The sequence below is a fragment of the Aquarana catesbeiana genome, linkage group LG01 (genome assembly GCF_042186555.1).
Source record: "Aquarana catesbeiana isolate 2022-GZ linkage group LG01, ASM4218655v1, whole genome shotgun sequence".
NCBI classification, from domain to species: domain Eukaryota; kingdom Metazoa; phylum Chordata; class Amphibia; order Anura; family Ranidae; genus Aquarana; species Aquarana catesbeiana.
The window spans coordinates 82359896-82377647 of NC_133324.1; the positions used below are offsets into that span (position 1 = coordinate 82359896).

General features: G+C 47.8%; 1 protein-coding gene and 1 long non-coding RNA gene across 5 annotated transcripts in view; one reads left to right on the plus strand and one right to left on the minus strand.

Moving 5' to 3' along the window:
• Nucleotides 1–17752, minus strand: part of AGXT2 (alanine--glyoxylate aminotransferase 2) — a 157901-nt gene that overhangs the window by 55716 nt on the left and 84433 nt on the right. The gene's annotated exons all lie outside the window — the stretch shown is intronic.
• LOC141132511 (uncharacterized) overlaps nt 11572–17752 on the plus strand; it is a 109317-nt gene continuing 103136 nt past the window's right edge. The window contains exon 1 of the long non-coding RNA XR_012242919.1: nt 11572–11798. This is a non-coding gene — a long non-coding RNA (uncharacterized lncRNA). The remainder of the gene's footprint in view (nt 11799–17752) is intronic.

The following is a 17752-nucleotide window of genomic DNA, read 5'->3' on the forward strand; positions in this document are numbered from 1 at the left end:
CACTGAAGTCAGATTGTACAAGGCAAATTTCCCTGCCCCAGCTGCTGCACCGCCGAAAGAAGTTTGCTCCCAGCCATCCACATGCCCAGCGGTTGAATGCTAGCTTGGCAAAATTGCTAGTACTTCAACTGCTGCCTTTTCAGTTGGTAGACTCTGCCCCCTTCCGTGAGTTTGTGGAATGTGCGGTTCCTCAGTGGCAGGTACCCAAAGCCACTTTTTCTCACGGAAGGCGATTCCGGCTCTCTACCGGCATGTGGAAGGCAATGTCCATGCCTCGCTGGACAGGGCGGTCAGCGGTAAGGTGCATATTACCGCTGACTCATGGTCCAGCAGGCATGGACAGGGACGTTACCTAAGTTTCACGGCGCATTGGGTGACTCTGCTGGCAGCTGGGAAGGATGCAGGACAAGGTGCAGTAGTGTTGGAGGTTGTTCCGCCATCACGCCTCCAAAATGCTAATGATTGTGACACACCTCTCTCCTCCACCCCCTCCTCTTCTTCTTCCTCCATGGCCTCTTCCTGTGCTTTGTCCTCGGAACCAGCGGTGCTCCGTAGCCATTCAAGGGGCTACGCAAGTACGCAGGCCAAAAGATGCCATGCGGTGCTTGAGCTGGTGTGCTTGGGGGACAGGAGCCACACTGGGGCAGAGGTTCTGTCAGCTCTGCAGGGGCAGGTTCAGAGGTGGTTGACGCCACGCCAACTTAAGGCAGGAATGGTGGTTTGCGACAATGGCACCAACCTCCTCTCTGCCCTCCGACAGGGACAAATGACCCATGTGCCCTGTTTGGCTCATGTCCTTAACTTGGTGGTGCAGCGGTTCTTGGGCAGGTACCCGGGCTTACAGGATGTCCTGAGGCAGGCCAGGAAAGTCTGTGTGCATTTCCGCCGGTCATAAAATGCCAGTGCTCGGCTGACGAACCTCCAAAAGGAGTTTAACCTGCCCAAAAACCGCCTAATCTGTGACATGCCCACCAGGTGGAACTCAACGTTAGCCATGCTGCAGCGGCTGCACACGCAGCAGAGGGCCTTCAATGAGTATCTGTGCGACTATGGCACCAGGACAGGGTCAGGGGAGCTTGTTTTTTTTTCCCCACGCCAGTGGGCCATGATCAGGGATGCATGCACTGTCCTGTCACCATTTGAGGAGGCCACGAGGATGGTGAGCAGTGACAGTGCATGCATCAGTGACACTGTCCCCCTTGTCCACCTGTTGGAGCACACGCTGCGTGGAATAATGGACAGGGCACTTGAGGCAGAACAGAGGCAGGAAGAGGAGGACTTCCTTAGCTCTCAAGGCCCCCTTTATCCAGACAGTGTTCCTGCGTGCCCGCCGATCACACAGGAAGAGGACGAGGAGGAGGAGGAGGAGGAAGATTGTGTCAGTATGGAGGTGGAGCCTGGCACTCAGCATCAGCAGCAGTCTTTAAGGGATCAATCCCAAGAAACACATGGACTTGTACATGGCTGGGAGGAGGTGGCTGCGGACCATGTCGTCCTTAGTGACCCAGAGGACTCCGGACCGAATGCCTCAGCAAACCTACGCTGCATGGCCTCCCTGATCCTGCAAAGCCTGCGTAAGGATCCTCGTATTCGTGGTATCAAGGAGAAGGACCAATACTGGCTGGCAACCCTCCTTGATCCACGTTACAAGGGTAAGGTTGCGGACCTTATCGTGCCAGCGCAGAGGGAGCAGAGGATGAAACATCTTCGGGAGGCCTTGCAGAAAGGTCTGTGCAACGCGTTCCCAGAGACTGGGAGGTTACAAACTCCTGTTTCTGGACAACGTGTTGCTGAGGCTTCGGTCAGTCAAAGAAGGAGCGGTGGAGAAGGTGGCCGTCTGACCGATGCGTTCAGACAATTTTTTGGTCCGCAGCCCCAAGGTATGATCGGTTCCAGCAACCATCGCCAGCGTCTGTTTTACATGGTGCAGGAATACCTAGGGGCAAGATCAGACTTGGACACCTTTCCCACCGAAAATCCTCTGGGTTACTGGGTCTTGAGGATGGATCACTGGCCAGAGCTTGCACAGTATGCAATTGAGCTACTGGCCTGTCCTGCATCCAGCGTTCTTTCGGAACGCACATTCAGTGCTGCTGGAGGCGTGGTAACCGATCACAGGGTGCATCTGTCCACCGACTCGGGCGATCGACTGACCTTCATAAAAATGAATCAGTCTTGGATCACCACCAGCTACCAAGCACCTGATGCTGATGTAACCGAATAATTTTTTTTGAAATCTCAGATCCCTTCAAAGACTGCCTATGCTGATGCTGAGTGACTATCCCTGAGTAATTATCCTCTTCCTCCTCAATCATCACGCTGATAGCTTGTAAGAACATTTTTGGTTCTGGGCGCCACCACAAGTGCCTAAGGTACAATTTTTCTGCCCCTGTTTCACAGGGGCGTGTAATTACAATTTTTGATGCAATACTTTGCAGCAGGGCTCGTTCCTGCGTTCCAACTAGAGTGTCTGTGAGGGGTTGCAGTGTTGTGGCACCAGCACCAGTGCCTAAGGCCCAATTTTTCTGCCCCTGTTTAACAGGGGCGTGTAATTACAATTTTTGATGCAATACTTTGCAGCAGGGCTCCTACCTGCGTTCCAACTAAAGTGTCTGTGAGGGGTTGCAGTGTTGTGGCACCAGCACCACCACCACCACCACCACAGGCCCAATTTTTCTGCCCCTGTTCAACGGTGGCATGTAATTACAATTCTTGATCTAATATTTCACAGCAGGGCCCATTTCTGCACCCACCAAGAGCGAGTGAGGACTTACAGTGTTGTGGCACCAGCACCACCACCACCACCACCAAAGGCCCAGTTTCTCTGCCCCTGTTCAACAGGGGCATGTAATTACAATTCTTTATCTAATATTTCACAGCAGGGCCCTGTGAGGGCTTACGTTGTTGTGGCCACAACAACACCTAAGGCCCAAATTTCTGCTGAGTATATAGCGCAGGCCCCTACTTTCAAACATCTAACTTACAAACGACTCCTACTTGCAAACGGAAGGAGACAACAGGAAGTGAGATGAAATCTACCCCTAGGAAGGGAAATTCTCTCCTGTAATGCCGCGTACACACGGTCGGACTTTTCGTCTACAAAAGTCCGACAGCCTGTCCGACATACTTCCGACGTACCTTCGGCGGACTTGCGGCAGACTTTCTTACGAACGGACTTGCCTACACACGACCACACAAAAGTCCGACGGATTCGTACGTGATGACGTACACCGGACTAAAATAAGGAAGTTCATAGCCAGTAGCCCATAGCTGCCCTAGCATGGGTTTTTGTCCGTCGGACTAGCACACAGACGAGCGGATTTCGGGGTCCGTCGTACTTACGACGTAAAGATTTGAAGCATGTTTCAAATCTAAAGTCCGTCGGATTTGAGGCTAAAAAAGTCAGTTGAAAGTCCGGAGAAGCCCACACACGATCGGATTACCAGCCAGCTTTAGTCCGTCAGTGTCCGTTGGACTTTTGTAGACGAAAAGTCCGACCGTGTGTACGCGGCATAAGAGTTAATATGGGAAAAACATTTCTCCTTTCCACTGATGCTTTCCAATCCTTGTTCCACAAAAAAACCCAAATTCTCAAAAAACATTTGTCATTGGGACAAAAAGTGAGGTGAAATCTTCTAAAGAGGAGGAAAGACAGCAAAACAAATGTCACAGGGGTGATAACCCTTCCCTATGTTCTCCAAAAAGCTTAAAAAAGATATTTTGGCTGGAGCTAAACACGTTAAAAATGTACCCATTCAAAATGACAAACAGATTCTACTTAACAACAAACCTACAGTCCCTGTCTTGTTTGCACCGCCTGTATACTGCTGTTCAGAGTATATAGGGCCTGGTGGCCCCACACCTTTCCTTATTTTAATTTGGGTGCGGGGTTCCCCTTAATATCCATACAAGACCCAAAGGGCCTGGTAATGGACTGGGGGGTACCGTTTGTCTCACTGATTTTCATCCATATTGCCAGGACCCGACATTACATTAAACCCGCAAGCAGTTTTAAATGAGATTTTTTCCTTTAAAAATGACATTTGGTGCAGGGACTGTTCTAAACACGGGAAACACGCGCCACTTTACAGGCATACTATAGACACCCCCCAGGTACGATATTTAACCACTTGAGCCCCGGACCATTATGCTGCCTAAGGACCAGAGGTCTTTTTCCAATTTGGCACTGCGTCGCTTTAACTGCTAATTGCGCGGTCATGCAATGCTGTACCCAAACGAAATTTGCGTCCTTTTCTTCCCACAAATAGAGCTTTCTTTTGATGGTATTTGATCACCTCTGCGGTTTTTATTTTTTGCGCTATAAACGGAAAAAGACCGAAAATTTTGAAAAAAAATGATATTTTCTACTTTTTGTTATAAAAAAATCCAATAAACTCAATTTTAGTCATACATTTAGGCCAAAATGTATTCGGCCACATGTCTTTGGTAAAAAAAATGTCAATAAGCGTATATTTATTGGTTTGTGCAAAAGTTATAGCGTCTACAAACTAGGGTACATTTTCTGGAATTTACACAGCTTTTAGTTTATGACTGCCTATGTCATTTCTTGAGGTGCTAAAATGGCAGGGCAGTACAAAACCCCCCCAAATGACCCCATTTTGGAAAGTAGACACCCCAAGGAAATTGCTGAGAGGCATGTTGAACCCATTGAATATTTATTTTTTTTGTCCCAAGTGATTGAAAAATGACAAAAAAAAAAAAAATATTTACAAAAAGTCGTCACTAAATGATATATTGCTCACACAGGCCATGGGCCTATGTGGAATTGCACCCCAAAATACATTTAGCTGCTTCTCCTGAGTATGGGGATACCACATGTGTGGGACTTTTTGGGAGCCTAGCCGCGTACGGGGCCCCGAAAACCAATCACCGCCTTCAGGATTTCTAAGGGTGTAAATTTTTGCTTTCACTCTTCAGTGCCTATCACAGTTTCGGAGGCCATGGAATGCCCAGGTGGCACAAAACCCCCCAAAATGACCCCATTTTGGAAAGTAGACACCCCAAGCTATTTGCTGAGAGGCATATTGAGTCCATGGAATATTTTATATTTTGACACAAGTTGCGGGAAAGTGACACTTTTTTTTTTTTTTTTTTTTCATAAAGTTGTCACTAAATGATATATTGCTCACACAGGCCATGGGCATATGTGGAATTGCACCCCAAAATACATTTAGCTGCTTCTCCTGAGTATGGGGATACCACATGTGTGGGACTTTTTGGGAGCCTAGCCGCGTACTGGACCCCGAAAACCAATCACTGCCTTCAGGATTTCTAAGGGTGAAAATTTTTGATTTCAATCTTTACTGCCTATCACAGTTTCGGAGGCCATGGAATGCCCAGGTGGCACAAAACCCCCCCAAATGACCCCATTTTGGAAAGTAGACACCCCAAGCTATTTGCTGAAAGGCATGGTGAGTATTTTGCAGCTCTCATTTGTTTTTGAAAATGAAGAAAGACAAGAAAAAACATTTTTTTTTTTCTTTTTTCAATTTTCAAAACTTTGTGACAAAAAGTGAGGTCTGCAAAATACTCACTATACCTCTCAGCAAATAGCTTGGGGTGTCTACTTTCCAAAATAGGGTCATTTGAGGGGGTTTTGTGCCACCTGGGCATTCCATGGCCTCCGAAACTGTGATAGGCAGTGAAGAGTGAAATCAAAAATTCACGCCCTTAGAAAGCCTGAAGGCGGTGCTTGGTTTTCGGGGTCCCGTACGCGGCTAGGCTCCCAAAAAGTCTCACACATGTGGTATCCCCGTACTCAGGAGAAGCAGCAGAATGTATTTTGGGGTGTAATTTCACATATTTCCATGGCATGTTTGAGCAATATATCATTTAGTGACAACTTTGTGCAAAAAAAAAAAAAAAAAAAAAAAAATTTGTCTCTTTCCCGCAACTTGTGTCGCAATATAAAATATTCCATGGACTCGACATGCCTCTCAGCAAATAGCTTGGGGTGTCTACTTTCCAAAATGGGGTCATTTGGGGGGGTTTAGAACTGTCCTGGCATTTTATGCACAACATTTAGAAGCTTATGTCACACATCACCCACTCTTCTAACCACTTGAAGACAAAGCCCTTTCTGACACTTATTGTTTACATGAAAAAGTTTTTTTTTTTTGCAAAAAAATTACTTTGAACCCCCAAACATTATATATATTTTTTAAAGCAAATGCCCTACAGATTAAAATGGTGGGTGTTTCATTTTTTTTTTTCACACAGTAATTGCGCAGCGATTTTTCAAACGCATTTTTTGGGGAAAAAACACACTTTTTTTAATTTTAATGCACTAAAACACGCTATATTGCCCAAATGTTTGATGAAATAAAAAAGATGATCTTAGGCCGAGTACATGGATACCAAACATGACATGCTTTAAAATTGCGCACAAACGTGCAGTGGCAACAAAATAAATACATGTTTAAAAGCCTTCAAAAGCCTTTACAGGTTACCACTTTAGATTTACAGAGGAGGTCTACTGGAAAAATTACTGCACTCGATCTGGCCTTCGCGGTGATACCTCACATGCATGGTGCAATTGCTGTTTATGTTTGACGACAGACCGCCGCTTGCGTTCGCCTTAGCGCGAGAGCAGGGGGCGACAGGGGTGTTTTTTTTTTTTTTTTTTTTTTCTTTATTATTTTTTTACTTTTTTAATCTTACTTTTAAACTGTTCCTTTCATATTTTTTTTTTTAATCATTTTTATTGTTATCTCGGGGAATGTAAATATCCCCTATGATAGCAATAGGTAGTGACAGGTACTCTTTTTTGAAAAAATTGTGGTCTATTAGACCCTAGATCTCTCCTCTGCCCTCAAAGCATCTGACCACACCAAGATCGGTGTGATAAAATGCTTCCCCAATTTCCCAATGGCGCTATTTACATCCGGCGAAATCTAAGTCATGAAATACTCGTAGCTTCCGGTTTCTTAGGCCATAGAGATGTTTGGAGCCACTCTGGTCTCTGATCAGCTCTATGGTCAGCTGGCTGAATCACCGGCTGCATTCCCAGGTTCCCTGTTGAGACAGGAGAGCCAGAGAAAAACACGGAAGACGGTGGGGGGGGTGGCATTCCCTCCCACGGCTTGTAAAAGCAGTCTAGAGGCTAATTAGCCGCTAGGATTGCTTTTACATGAAAGCCGACCGCTGGCTGAAAAGAATGATACCAAGATGATACCTAAACCTGCAGGCATCATTCTGGTATAACCACTCAAAGTCGTGAATGGCGTACCTGAAGACAAAAAAAGGGTTAACAATGGTTAACAATAAAGCACAGTAAAGTGTAAATAATTACACACCTGAAAAACAAACATGATAAAACATAATAACAATAACAATAACAATAAAACATTGCAGAATAGAATACAGTAAAAAAGAGCAGAACAATAGAGAGAGAGAATAGAGAGAGAGAGAACAATAAAACAACAACTATTTTTTTTTATTTCATATTTTTTTTTTTTTTTACACTTTTTTTTGTAACTAACTTTTATAACGGTAACCGGTTCCAGGTTCGGGTCTCTCAAAATGCGATGGCATCTTGGGAGACCCTGTGAAAGTGTGCCTAGTCTGTGTAATGCTGTACCCTACGCTAATACTCAACTAGTGAATGGTAGCGTTCAAAACATTCACCAATGCAAGACCAGGATTGTCAGGACAGGAGGGACAATAATAGCGGGTGTCACGCCTATATCCGCGCTCTTACTGCAGACACAACATCTTTTTTGGGGGTTCGTTGGGTAGGGGTACTCGGGAGGACATAAAAATGCCTCTCATGCAGCCGACTGCATTTGGTTGGGGATGTGAATGGGGGAAGTACGGGCGCTGCAGAAGTGGGTTCCCAATTAGGATTGGCGAATGCAGCAGGAAGGGCACTATGGGCCTGTGTTTGTCTTTTTGGTGGCAGCGGGACACTACTTGTGCTTGCCACCTCACCAGCTTCAACTGCACTTATGGGACTCGCCACATCACCACGTGTTACTGCAGTGCTGGTTTGACTACGACCGGGGTGTACTAGGCCGCTGGCGCTTGCCAGTTCACCAAAACGCTACCAAAAAACGTTAGCGATCGCAGGGATCAGGCCTGACTCTGCGAACGCTGCAGTTATGCGTTTAGTGTTTTGTGAGTGTCAGTGATCGATCGATACTGCACTTGGGTGGGCTGGGCCGGGCCGGGCGGAGGGGCAAAACGCAGGTGCTAGCAGGTATCTGGGCTGATCCCGCTAACACTGCGTTTTTGGGAACCCTAAACTGCTGGTGACGCTAGTATAGATCTGATCGGATCAGATATTGATGCGATCAGATACTATACCACTAAGGGAGGTGTACGGTGCGTGCGTGGGTGTTAGCGGTACTGGCGCTAATCTGACGCTGCCTGGGGCTGGTGCTTGCCAGTTCACCAAAACGCTACAAAAAAAACTGTTAGCGATCGCAGGGATCAGGCCTGACTCTGCGAACGCTGCAGTTATGCGTTTAGTGTTTTGTAAGTGTCAGTGATCGATCGATACTGCACTTGGGTGGGCTGGGCTGGGCCGGGCGGAGGGGCAAAACGCAGGTGCTAGCAGGTATCTGGGCTGATTGCGCTAACACTGCGTTTTTGGGAACCCTAAACTGCTGGGGACGCTAGTATAGATCTGATCGGATCAGATATTGATCCGTTCAGATACTATACCACTAAGGGAGGCGTATGCTGCGTGCGTGGGTGTTAGCGGTACTGGCGCTAACCTGACGCCTGGGGCTGGTGCTTGCCAGTTCACCAAAATGCTACCAAAAAAACTGTTAGCGATCGCAGGGATCAGGCCTGACTCTGCGAACGCTGCAGTTATGCGTTTAGTGTTTTGTAAGTGACAGTGATCGATCGATACTGCACTTGGGTGGGCTGAGCGGAGGCACAAAACGCAGGTGCTAGCAGGTATCTGGGCTGATCCCGCTAACACTGCGTTTTTGGGAACCCTAAACTGCTGGGGACGCTAGTATAGATCTGATCGGATCAGATATTGATCCGATCAGATACTATACCACTAAGGGAGGCGTATGCTGCATGCGTGGGTGTTAGCGGTACTGGCGCTAATCTGACGCTGCCTGGGGCGACGCATATCACCGCCGGGCGATCAGGGGGCTAAACCTTTATTCGGTAATAAACGGCGGGTGCCCTGACACTATAAAAAATAAACGAACTAACCAGCGTCATCCGTAACGGTTATACGGTGATCAGTGGTGAAAGGGTTAACTAGGGGGCAATCAAGGGGTTAAAACATTTATTAGGTAGTATATGGGGGTCCCTGACGCTATAAAACGCTGACGGCGAACCTAAATATTTACCTCACTAACTAGCGTCACCAGCGACACTAATACAGCGATCAGAAAAATGATCGCTTAGTAACACTGGTGACAGGGGGTGATCAAGGGGTTAAAACTTTATTAGGGGGGTTAGGGGGGTACCCTAGACCTAAAGGGGGGTAATACTCACTGTCCCAACACTGTAACTGTCACAAACTGACACTATGCAGTAATCAGAAAAAAAAAAAAAAAAAAAAAAAAAAAAAACTGCTGGTGTCAGTTTGTGACAGGGGGGGGGGGGGGTGATTGGGGGGGGATCGGGGGGCGATCGGGGGGGGGATCGGGGTGTTTTGTGTGCCTGGCATGTTCTACTGTGTGTGTGTGTGTTGGTGCACTCACATAGATGTCTTCTCTCCTCGGGCCGGAACGGAAAATACCGACCCGAGGGGAGATGACATCACTTCCTTTGCTGCTGTTTAGCATACAGCAGCAAAGGAGTGTTCTCATTGGCCGGCGGCGATCGCGAGGGGGGGGCCACGAACGGATGGTCTCCCCCTCATCACCGATCGCCGCTGGACAAAAGACGACCGCCTCGGGCACCGGGGGGGGGTCCGATCGGACCCCCCACCCGCGGAAGGCAAATCACGTATATGTACGTGATTTTGCCTGTCCGTGCCACTTTGCCGACGTACATCGGCGTGAGGCGGTCGTCAAGTGGTTAAAGGAATATTTCACTTTTTTTTTTTACTTTAAGCATCATTAAAATCACTGCTCCCGAAAAAACGGCCGATTTTAAAAGTTTTTTTTGCATTGATACATGTCCCCTGGGGTAGGACCCGGGTCCCCAAACCCTTTTTAGGACAATACCATGCAAATTAGCCTTTAAAGTGAGCACTTTTGATTTCGAACGTTCGAGTCCCATAGACGTCAATGGGGTTCTAACGTTCGTGCGAACTTTCGGTCCGTTCGCAGGTTCTGGTGCGAACCGAACCGGGGGGTGTTCGGCTCATCCATACTCTTGACATATTTGCAGTTACTGTACTGTGTACCCTGCACAGTTGCACCTACAGCATAGCTACCTGAAGCCAGGTGCTTGTGTGGGCTCTTGACGTATTTCCAGTTACTGTACTGTGTACCCTGTACAGTTGCACCTACAGCATAGCTACTTGAAGCCAGGTGCTTGTGTGGGCTCTTGACGTATTTGTAGTTACTGTACTGTGTACCCTGCACAGTTGCACCTACAGTATAGCTACCTGAAGCCAGGTGCTTGTGTGGGCTCTTGACGTATTTCCAGTTACTGTACTGTGTACCCTGCTTTTATCCATTTTCATTGCTGTAAGTGCATTACTTTACATCGTAATACATATTTAAAAGGTTTTATGCTATGTGGCGTCTTTTGTTGTTTTCGGTACACTACTCATCCATTTGAAAGAGTGACATCCCGGGTACAGAAGAACGGTATTAATAGGAGAAAGGCCCAGGCTATGTTATAAGCCATAGGCGCTGTTTGATCCCTTGTAACGGGGGTTCAATTGGAGCTGGTAAGCAGCTAATCTTACTGTACTGTACTGGATAATCACGACTCACTATCTGAATCACTGGTGGACTCTTACACGGACTGTTTGTGTTTCCAATTTAATGAAGTCATCAATTTTTTATTTATTTTATTATGATCATTAGCGCAATTTTATTTTTTATACTATTGCTATACTGTAATTATGTCTTACAGAAGAATTACTGCTTGATTTTTGTTTTGTTTTGAATTCCCATAGCGCAGTTTTTTCCCATTTTCCTAAATAGACTCTGCCTGACCCAAGGTGGGTGAAGAAGTCACATGGGGCGACAGCATTCAATCGGACAGCTGTCTCCTTGTGATTGCAGAAAGTCATAGCGGTATCGAATTCCTCACAACTTCCTTCCCTTCTGCATTGTCAGTTCAGTTAACCTGCAATGGGGAGTACACTGCACTTGGTGCCTACAGGCTCACTTTGCCCCACTTAAAATTTCAGTAAATCATGCCCAGATTCATTTTTGTTCAGTTTACTTCAGCGACACATAACACAGGAAATAAGGATCTATCTGTCTACAGCAGGAGGTTCCTGGCCCTGAGGAGGGTGAACATTTTGGTAGAGGGATAGTTGATTAACAATGTGGCAGGGTGGTCTGAAAAGGAGAATATAAGGCCACCTCCGTGGCAGCCTTGTGTAGTGTGTTGCGGTCAGTGGCGGAACTACCGCCATAGCGACACACGCAGTCGCTATGGGGCCCGCAGTTGAGTTGGGGCCCGATGAGTGCCGTTGCTAGGCGGGTGCGGGCCGCACCGGGTGACACCCGCCAGAGGGGTGACACCCCTGGGTAGCGGCAGCCGTACCACTAACCCTCAGTGGCGCGGACCGAAGCCGCCTCCCCTCCTCTCTGTTTACATCCACAGAGGAGGAGGAGCCTGCGCTCGAGTCGAGGGACACACACTGCTGTGTATCTGAAGACTGTCAGCGCTGTTATGAGGTAAGGGGGGCGCATCTGTACTGCTGGGGGGTTCTGCACTGAGGGGGATGTCTGCAATGCTGGGGGGTGTCTGTACTGGGGGGGTGGTCTGCACTAGTGGGGGTCCTGCACTGAGGGGGGTGTCTGTACTGCTGGGGGGGGTCTGCACTGAGGTGGGGGGTGTCTGCACTGAGATGGGTGTCTGTACTGCTGGAGGGGTCTGCACTGAGGTGGGGGGTGTCTGTACTGCTGGGGGGGTCTGCACTGAGGTGAGGGGTGTCTGTACTGCTGGGGGGGTCTGCACTGAGGTGGGGGGTGTCTGCACTGAGGGGGGGTCTGTAATGCTGGGGGGGTGTCTGTATTGATGGGGGGTCTGCACTGGCGGGTGTCTGTACTGATGGGGGGTCTGCACTGAGTGGGGTCTGTACTAAGGGGGGTGTCTACACTGCTGGGGGGGTCTGTACTACTGAGGGGGGTCTGCATTGCTAGGGGGTGTCTGCACTGAGGGGGGTGTCTGCACTGAGGGGGGTCTGTAATGCTGGGGGGGGTCTGCACTGGGAGGTGTCTGTACTGAGGGGGGTGGTCTGCACTGGGGGGATGTCTGTACTGCTGGGGGGATGGGGCCTGCACTGAGGGGGGTGTGTAATGCTGGGGGGTCTGCACTAGAGGGGGTGTCTGTACTAACGGGAGTGTCTGTACTGAGGGGTGTCTGTACTGCTGGGGGTCTGCACTGAGGTAGGGGGTGTCTGTACAGATGGGGGTATGCATGTGTGTCTTTCAGGGGCTGCATACTAAGGCTGGGGAAAAAAATCGATTTCAATCTTGAATCGAGTTGAGAGGTCAAATCGATTCAAATTTTCAGCAAATCGACTTTTTAGATTTTTTTTTTTTTTCACCAGGATCGGCGCTGACACCGCGCTGGTCCTGACGAGCTGTGGGCAGGAGTTTTTAGGCAAGGCCGCGGCTTCGGCTTAGTCCACGAGGCCAGACGCTGCGGACTTGGCCGAACCCTCGGCCTTGCCTAAAAACTCCTACCCGCAGCTCCTCAGGACTGGCGCGGTATCCATGCAAAAAAAAAAAAAAACTCGATTCGAACCGTCAATCGAGTTTTTTTTTTTTTTTAAATCGCAGATTTTTTTTTTTGAAGAATATCGCCCAGCTGTACTGCATACAGTATACTGCATACTTTGTTGTTCGAAATTAATATAAGCTGTTGCCTGGGTACTGTGCCACATGGGTGTGGTAATCTGTTGTTCAATGGCATAGTTTTTTTTTTATTTTGTGGGGGGGGCCCCCATACAAAATTTTGCTATGGGGCCCTGTGATTGCTAGTTACGCCCCTGGTTGCGGTGGAGACTGGACAGAGATAGATAGATAGATAGAGAGACAGTGGTGTCATTTGATTTAAGTTGGATAGAGTATGCAGGTCGAGTCAGTTAGCTGCACTTACAGTGTGTATATATATATATATATATATATATATATATATATATATATATATGCATCCCAGGTGTTGTGTGTGTATATATATATATATATATATATATATATATATATATATATACTGCATTCAGTTTAGCTAGATCCTGTTCTTCTCTTCCTAATATACTGACAGGCAGGCAGGTGTTTTTAGAGTATTTCCAGTTAGTGTCCTGCACAGTTGCACCTACCGTATAGCTACCTGAAGCCATGTGCTTGTGTAGGCTCATGAAGTATTTTAAGTCACTGTACTGTGTCCCCTGCACAGTTGCACCTACAGCATAGCTATCTGAAGCCAGGTGCTTGTGTAGGCTCTTGAAGTATTTCCAGTTACTGTACTGTGTACCCTGCACAGTTGCACCTACAGTATAGCTACCTGAAGCCAGGTGCTTGTGTAGGCTCTTGACGTATTTCCAGTTACTGTACTGTGTACCCTGCACAGTTGCACCTACAGTATAGCTTCCTGAAGCCAGGTGCTTGTGTAGGCTCTTGAAATATTTCCAGTTACTGTACTGTGTACCCTGCACAGTTGCACCTACAGCATAGCTACCTGAAGCCAGGTGCTTGTGTAGGCTCTTGAAGTATTTCCAGTTACTGTACTGTGTACACTGCACAGTTGCACCTACAGTATAGCTACCTGAAGCCCGATGCTTGTGTAGGCTCTCGATGTATTTGCAGTTACTGTACTGTGTACCCTGCACAGTTGCACCTACAGTATAGCTACCTGAAGCCAGGTGCTTGTGTAGGCTCTTGACGTATTTCCAGTTACTGTACTGTGTACCCTGCACAGTTGCACCTACATTATAGCTACCTGAAGGCAGGTGCTTGTGTAGGCTCTTGACATATTTCCAGTTACTGTACTGTGTACCCTAAACAGTTGCACCTACAGTATAGCTACCTGAAGCCAGGTGCTTGTGTAGGCTCTTGACAAATTTCCAGTTACTGTACTGTGTACCCTGCACAGTTGCACCTACAGTATAGCTACCTGAAGCCAGGTGCTTGTGTAGGCTCTTGACGTATTTCCAGTTACTGTACTGTGTACCCTGCACAGTTGCACCTACAGTATAGCTACCTGAAGCCAGGTGCTTGTGTAGGCTCTTGACGTATTTCCAGTTACTGTACTGTGTACCCTGCACAGTTGCACCTACAGTATAGCTACCTGAAGCCAGGTGCTTGTGTAGGCTCTTGAAGTATTTCCAGTTACTGTACTGTGTACCCTGCACAGTTGCACCTACAGTATAGCTACCTGAAGCCAGGTGCTTGTGTAGGCTCTTGACCTATTTCCAGTTACTGTACTGTGTACTCTGCACAGTTGCACCTACAGTATAGCTACCTGAAGCCAGGTGCTTGTGTGGGCTCTTGACATATTTCCAGTTACTGTACTGTGTACCCTGCACAGTTGCACCTACAGTATAGCTACCCGAAGCCAGGTGCTTGTGTAGGCTCTTGAACTATTTCCAGTTACTGTACTGTGTACCCTGCACAGTTGCACCTACAGTATAGCTACCTGAAGCCAGGTGCTTGTGTAGGCTCTTGACCTATTTCCAGTTACTGTACTGTGTACTCTGCACAGTTGCACCTACAGTATAGCTACCTGAAGCCAGGTGCTTGTGTGGGCTCTTGACATATTTCCAGTTACTGTACTGTGTACCCTGTACAGTTGCACCTACAGCATAGCTACTTGAAGCCAGGTGCTTGTGTGGGCTCTTGAAGTATTTCCAGTTACTGTACTTTGTACCCTGCACAGTTGCACCTACAGCATAGCTACCTGAAGCCAGGTGCTTGTGCGGGCTCTTGACATATTTGCAGTTACTGTACTGTGTACCCTGCACAGTTGCACCTACAGCATAGCTACCTGAAGCCAGGTGCTTGTGTGGGCTCTTGACGTATTTCCAGTTACTGTACTGTGTACCCTGCAGAGTTGCACCTAAAGCATAGCTACTTGAAGCCAGGTGCTTGTGTGGGCTCTTGAAGTATTTCCAGTTACTGTACTGTGTACCCTGCACAGTTGCACCTACAGTATAGCTACCTGAAGCCAGGGGCTTGTGTGGGCTCTTGACATATTTCCAGTTACTGTACTGTGTACCCTGCACAGTTGCACCTACAGCATAGCTACTTGAAGCCAGGTGCTTGTGTGGGCTCTTGAAGTATTTCCAGTTACTGTACTGTGTACCCTGCACAGTTGCACCTACAGTATAGCTACCTGAAGCCAGGTGCTTGTGTGGGCTCTTGACGTATTTGCAGTTACTGTACTGTGTACCCTGCACAGTTGCACCTACAGTATAGCTACCTGAAGCCAGGTTCTTGTGTGGGCTCTGGACGTATTTCCAGTTACTGTACTGTGTACCCTGCACCGTTGCACCTACAGTATAGCTACCTGAAGCCAGGTGCTTGTGTGGGCTCTTGACGTATTTCCAGTTACTGTACTGTGTACCCTGCACAGTTGCACCTACAGTATGGCTACCTGAAGCCAGGTGCTTGTGTAGGTTTTTGACAAATTTCTAGTTAGTGTACTGTGTACCCTGCACAGTTGCACCTACAGTATAGCTACCTGATTCCAGGTGCTTGTGTAGGCTCTTGACGTATTTCCAGTTACTGTACTGTGTACCCTGCACAGTTGCACCTGCAGTATAGCTACCTGAAGCCAGGTGCTTGTGTAGGCTCTTGACGTATTTCCAGTTACTGTACTGTGTGCCCTGCACAGTTGCACCTACAGTATAGCTACCTGAAGCCAGGTGCTTGTGTAGGCTCTTGATGTATTTCCAGTTACTGTACTGTGTACCCTGCACAGTTGCACCTGCAGTATGGCTACCTGATGCCAGGTGCTTGTGTAGGCTCTTGATGTATTTCCAGTTACTGTACTGTGTACACTGCACAGTTGCCCCTACAGTATAGCTACCTGAAGCCAGGTGCTTGTGTAGGCTCTTGACGTATTTCCAGTTACTGTACTGTGTACCCTGCACAGTTGCACCTACAGTATAGCTACCTGAAGCCAGGTTCTTGTGTGGGCTCTGGACGTATTTCCAGTTACTGTACTGTGTACCCTGCACAGTTGCACCTACAGCATAGCTACCTGAAGCCAGGTGCTTGTGTGGGCTCTTGACGTATTTCCAGTTACTGTACTGTGTACCCTGCACAGTTGCACCTACAGTATAGCTACCTGAAGCCAGGTGCTTGTGTATGTTTTTGACGTATTTCCAGTTAGTGTACTGTGTACCCTGCACAGTTGCACCTACAGTATAGCTACCTGATGCCAGGTGCTTGTGTAGGCTCTTGACTTATTTCCAGTTACTGTACTGTGTACCCTGCACAGTTGCACCTACAGTATAGCTACCTGAAGCCAGGTGCTTGTGTGGGCTCTTGACGTATTTCCAGTTACTGTACTGTGTACCCTGCACAGTTGCACCTACAGCATAGCTACCTGAAGCCAGGTTCTTGTGTGGGCTCTGGACATATTTCCAGTTACTGTACTGTGTACCCTGCACAGTTGCACCTACAGTATAGCTACCTGAAGCCAGGTGCTTGTGTGGGCTCTTGACGTATTTCCAGTTACTGTACTGTGTACCCTGCACAGTTGCACCTACAGTATAGCTACATGAAGCCAGGTGCTTGTGTAGGTTTTTGACGTATTTCCAGTTAGTGTACTGTGTACCCTGCACAGTTGCACCTACAGTATAGCTACCTGATGCCAGGTGCTTGTGTAGGCTCTTGACGTATTTCCAGTTAGTGTACTGTGTACCCTGCACAGTTGCACCTACAGTATGGCTACCTGAAGCCAGGTGCTTGTGTAGGCTCTTGACCTATTTCAAGTTACTGTACTGTGTACCCTGCACAGTTGCACCTACAAGTATAGCTACCTGAAGCCAGGTGCTTGTGTAGGCTCTTGACGTATTTCCAGTTACTGTACTGTGTACCCTGCACAGTTGCACCTACAGTATAGCTACCTGAAGCCAGGTGCTTGTGTAGACTCTTGACGTATTTCCAGTTACTGTATTGTGTACCCTGCACAGTTGCACCTACAGTATAGCTAGCTGAAGACAAGTGCAGGTGTTCTCATACTAATAATATTTTAGGCAGGCAGTTGATTTTGCTAGCTGCAGTATAATCGGTATATATATATATAATATATATATACATAAATCCCAATTTTGTGAAGCTACAGCTCACTGCAGGCCAACAGTATGTCTGGAAGGCCAACAAGGAGAGGCAGACAGTCACAAGCCAATAAAAGAGGGCAAGCAGGCTCTGTGTCTAGAGGCAACAGTGCTGGTCATGGACACGGTGCATCCTCATCAGCACGTGGCCATGGGACACGCTTGGCCTTTTTTTGGCAGCTGGCCTTGTTGAGCCACAACATGCGGAAGACTTGGTCGAGTGGATGACCAAGCCGTCCTCGTCCTCCTCATCCTCTCTCACCCAGGCTCAGGGTACTTTGTCTGGCAAACCAGCTGCCAACGCGGCCTCTTCCCTCGGCTCAATGGCATCAGTGACTCCTT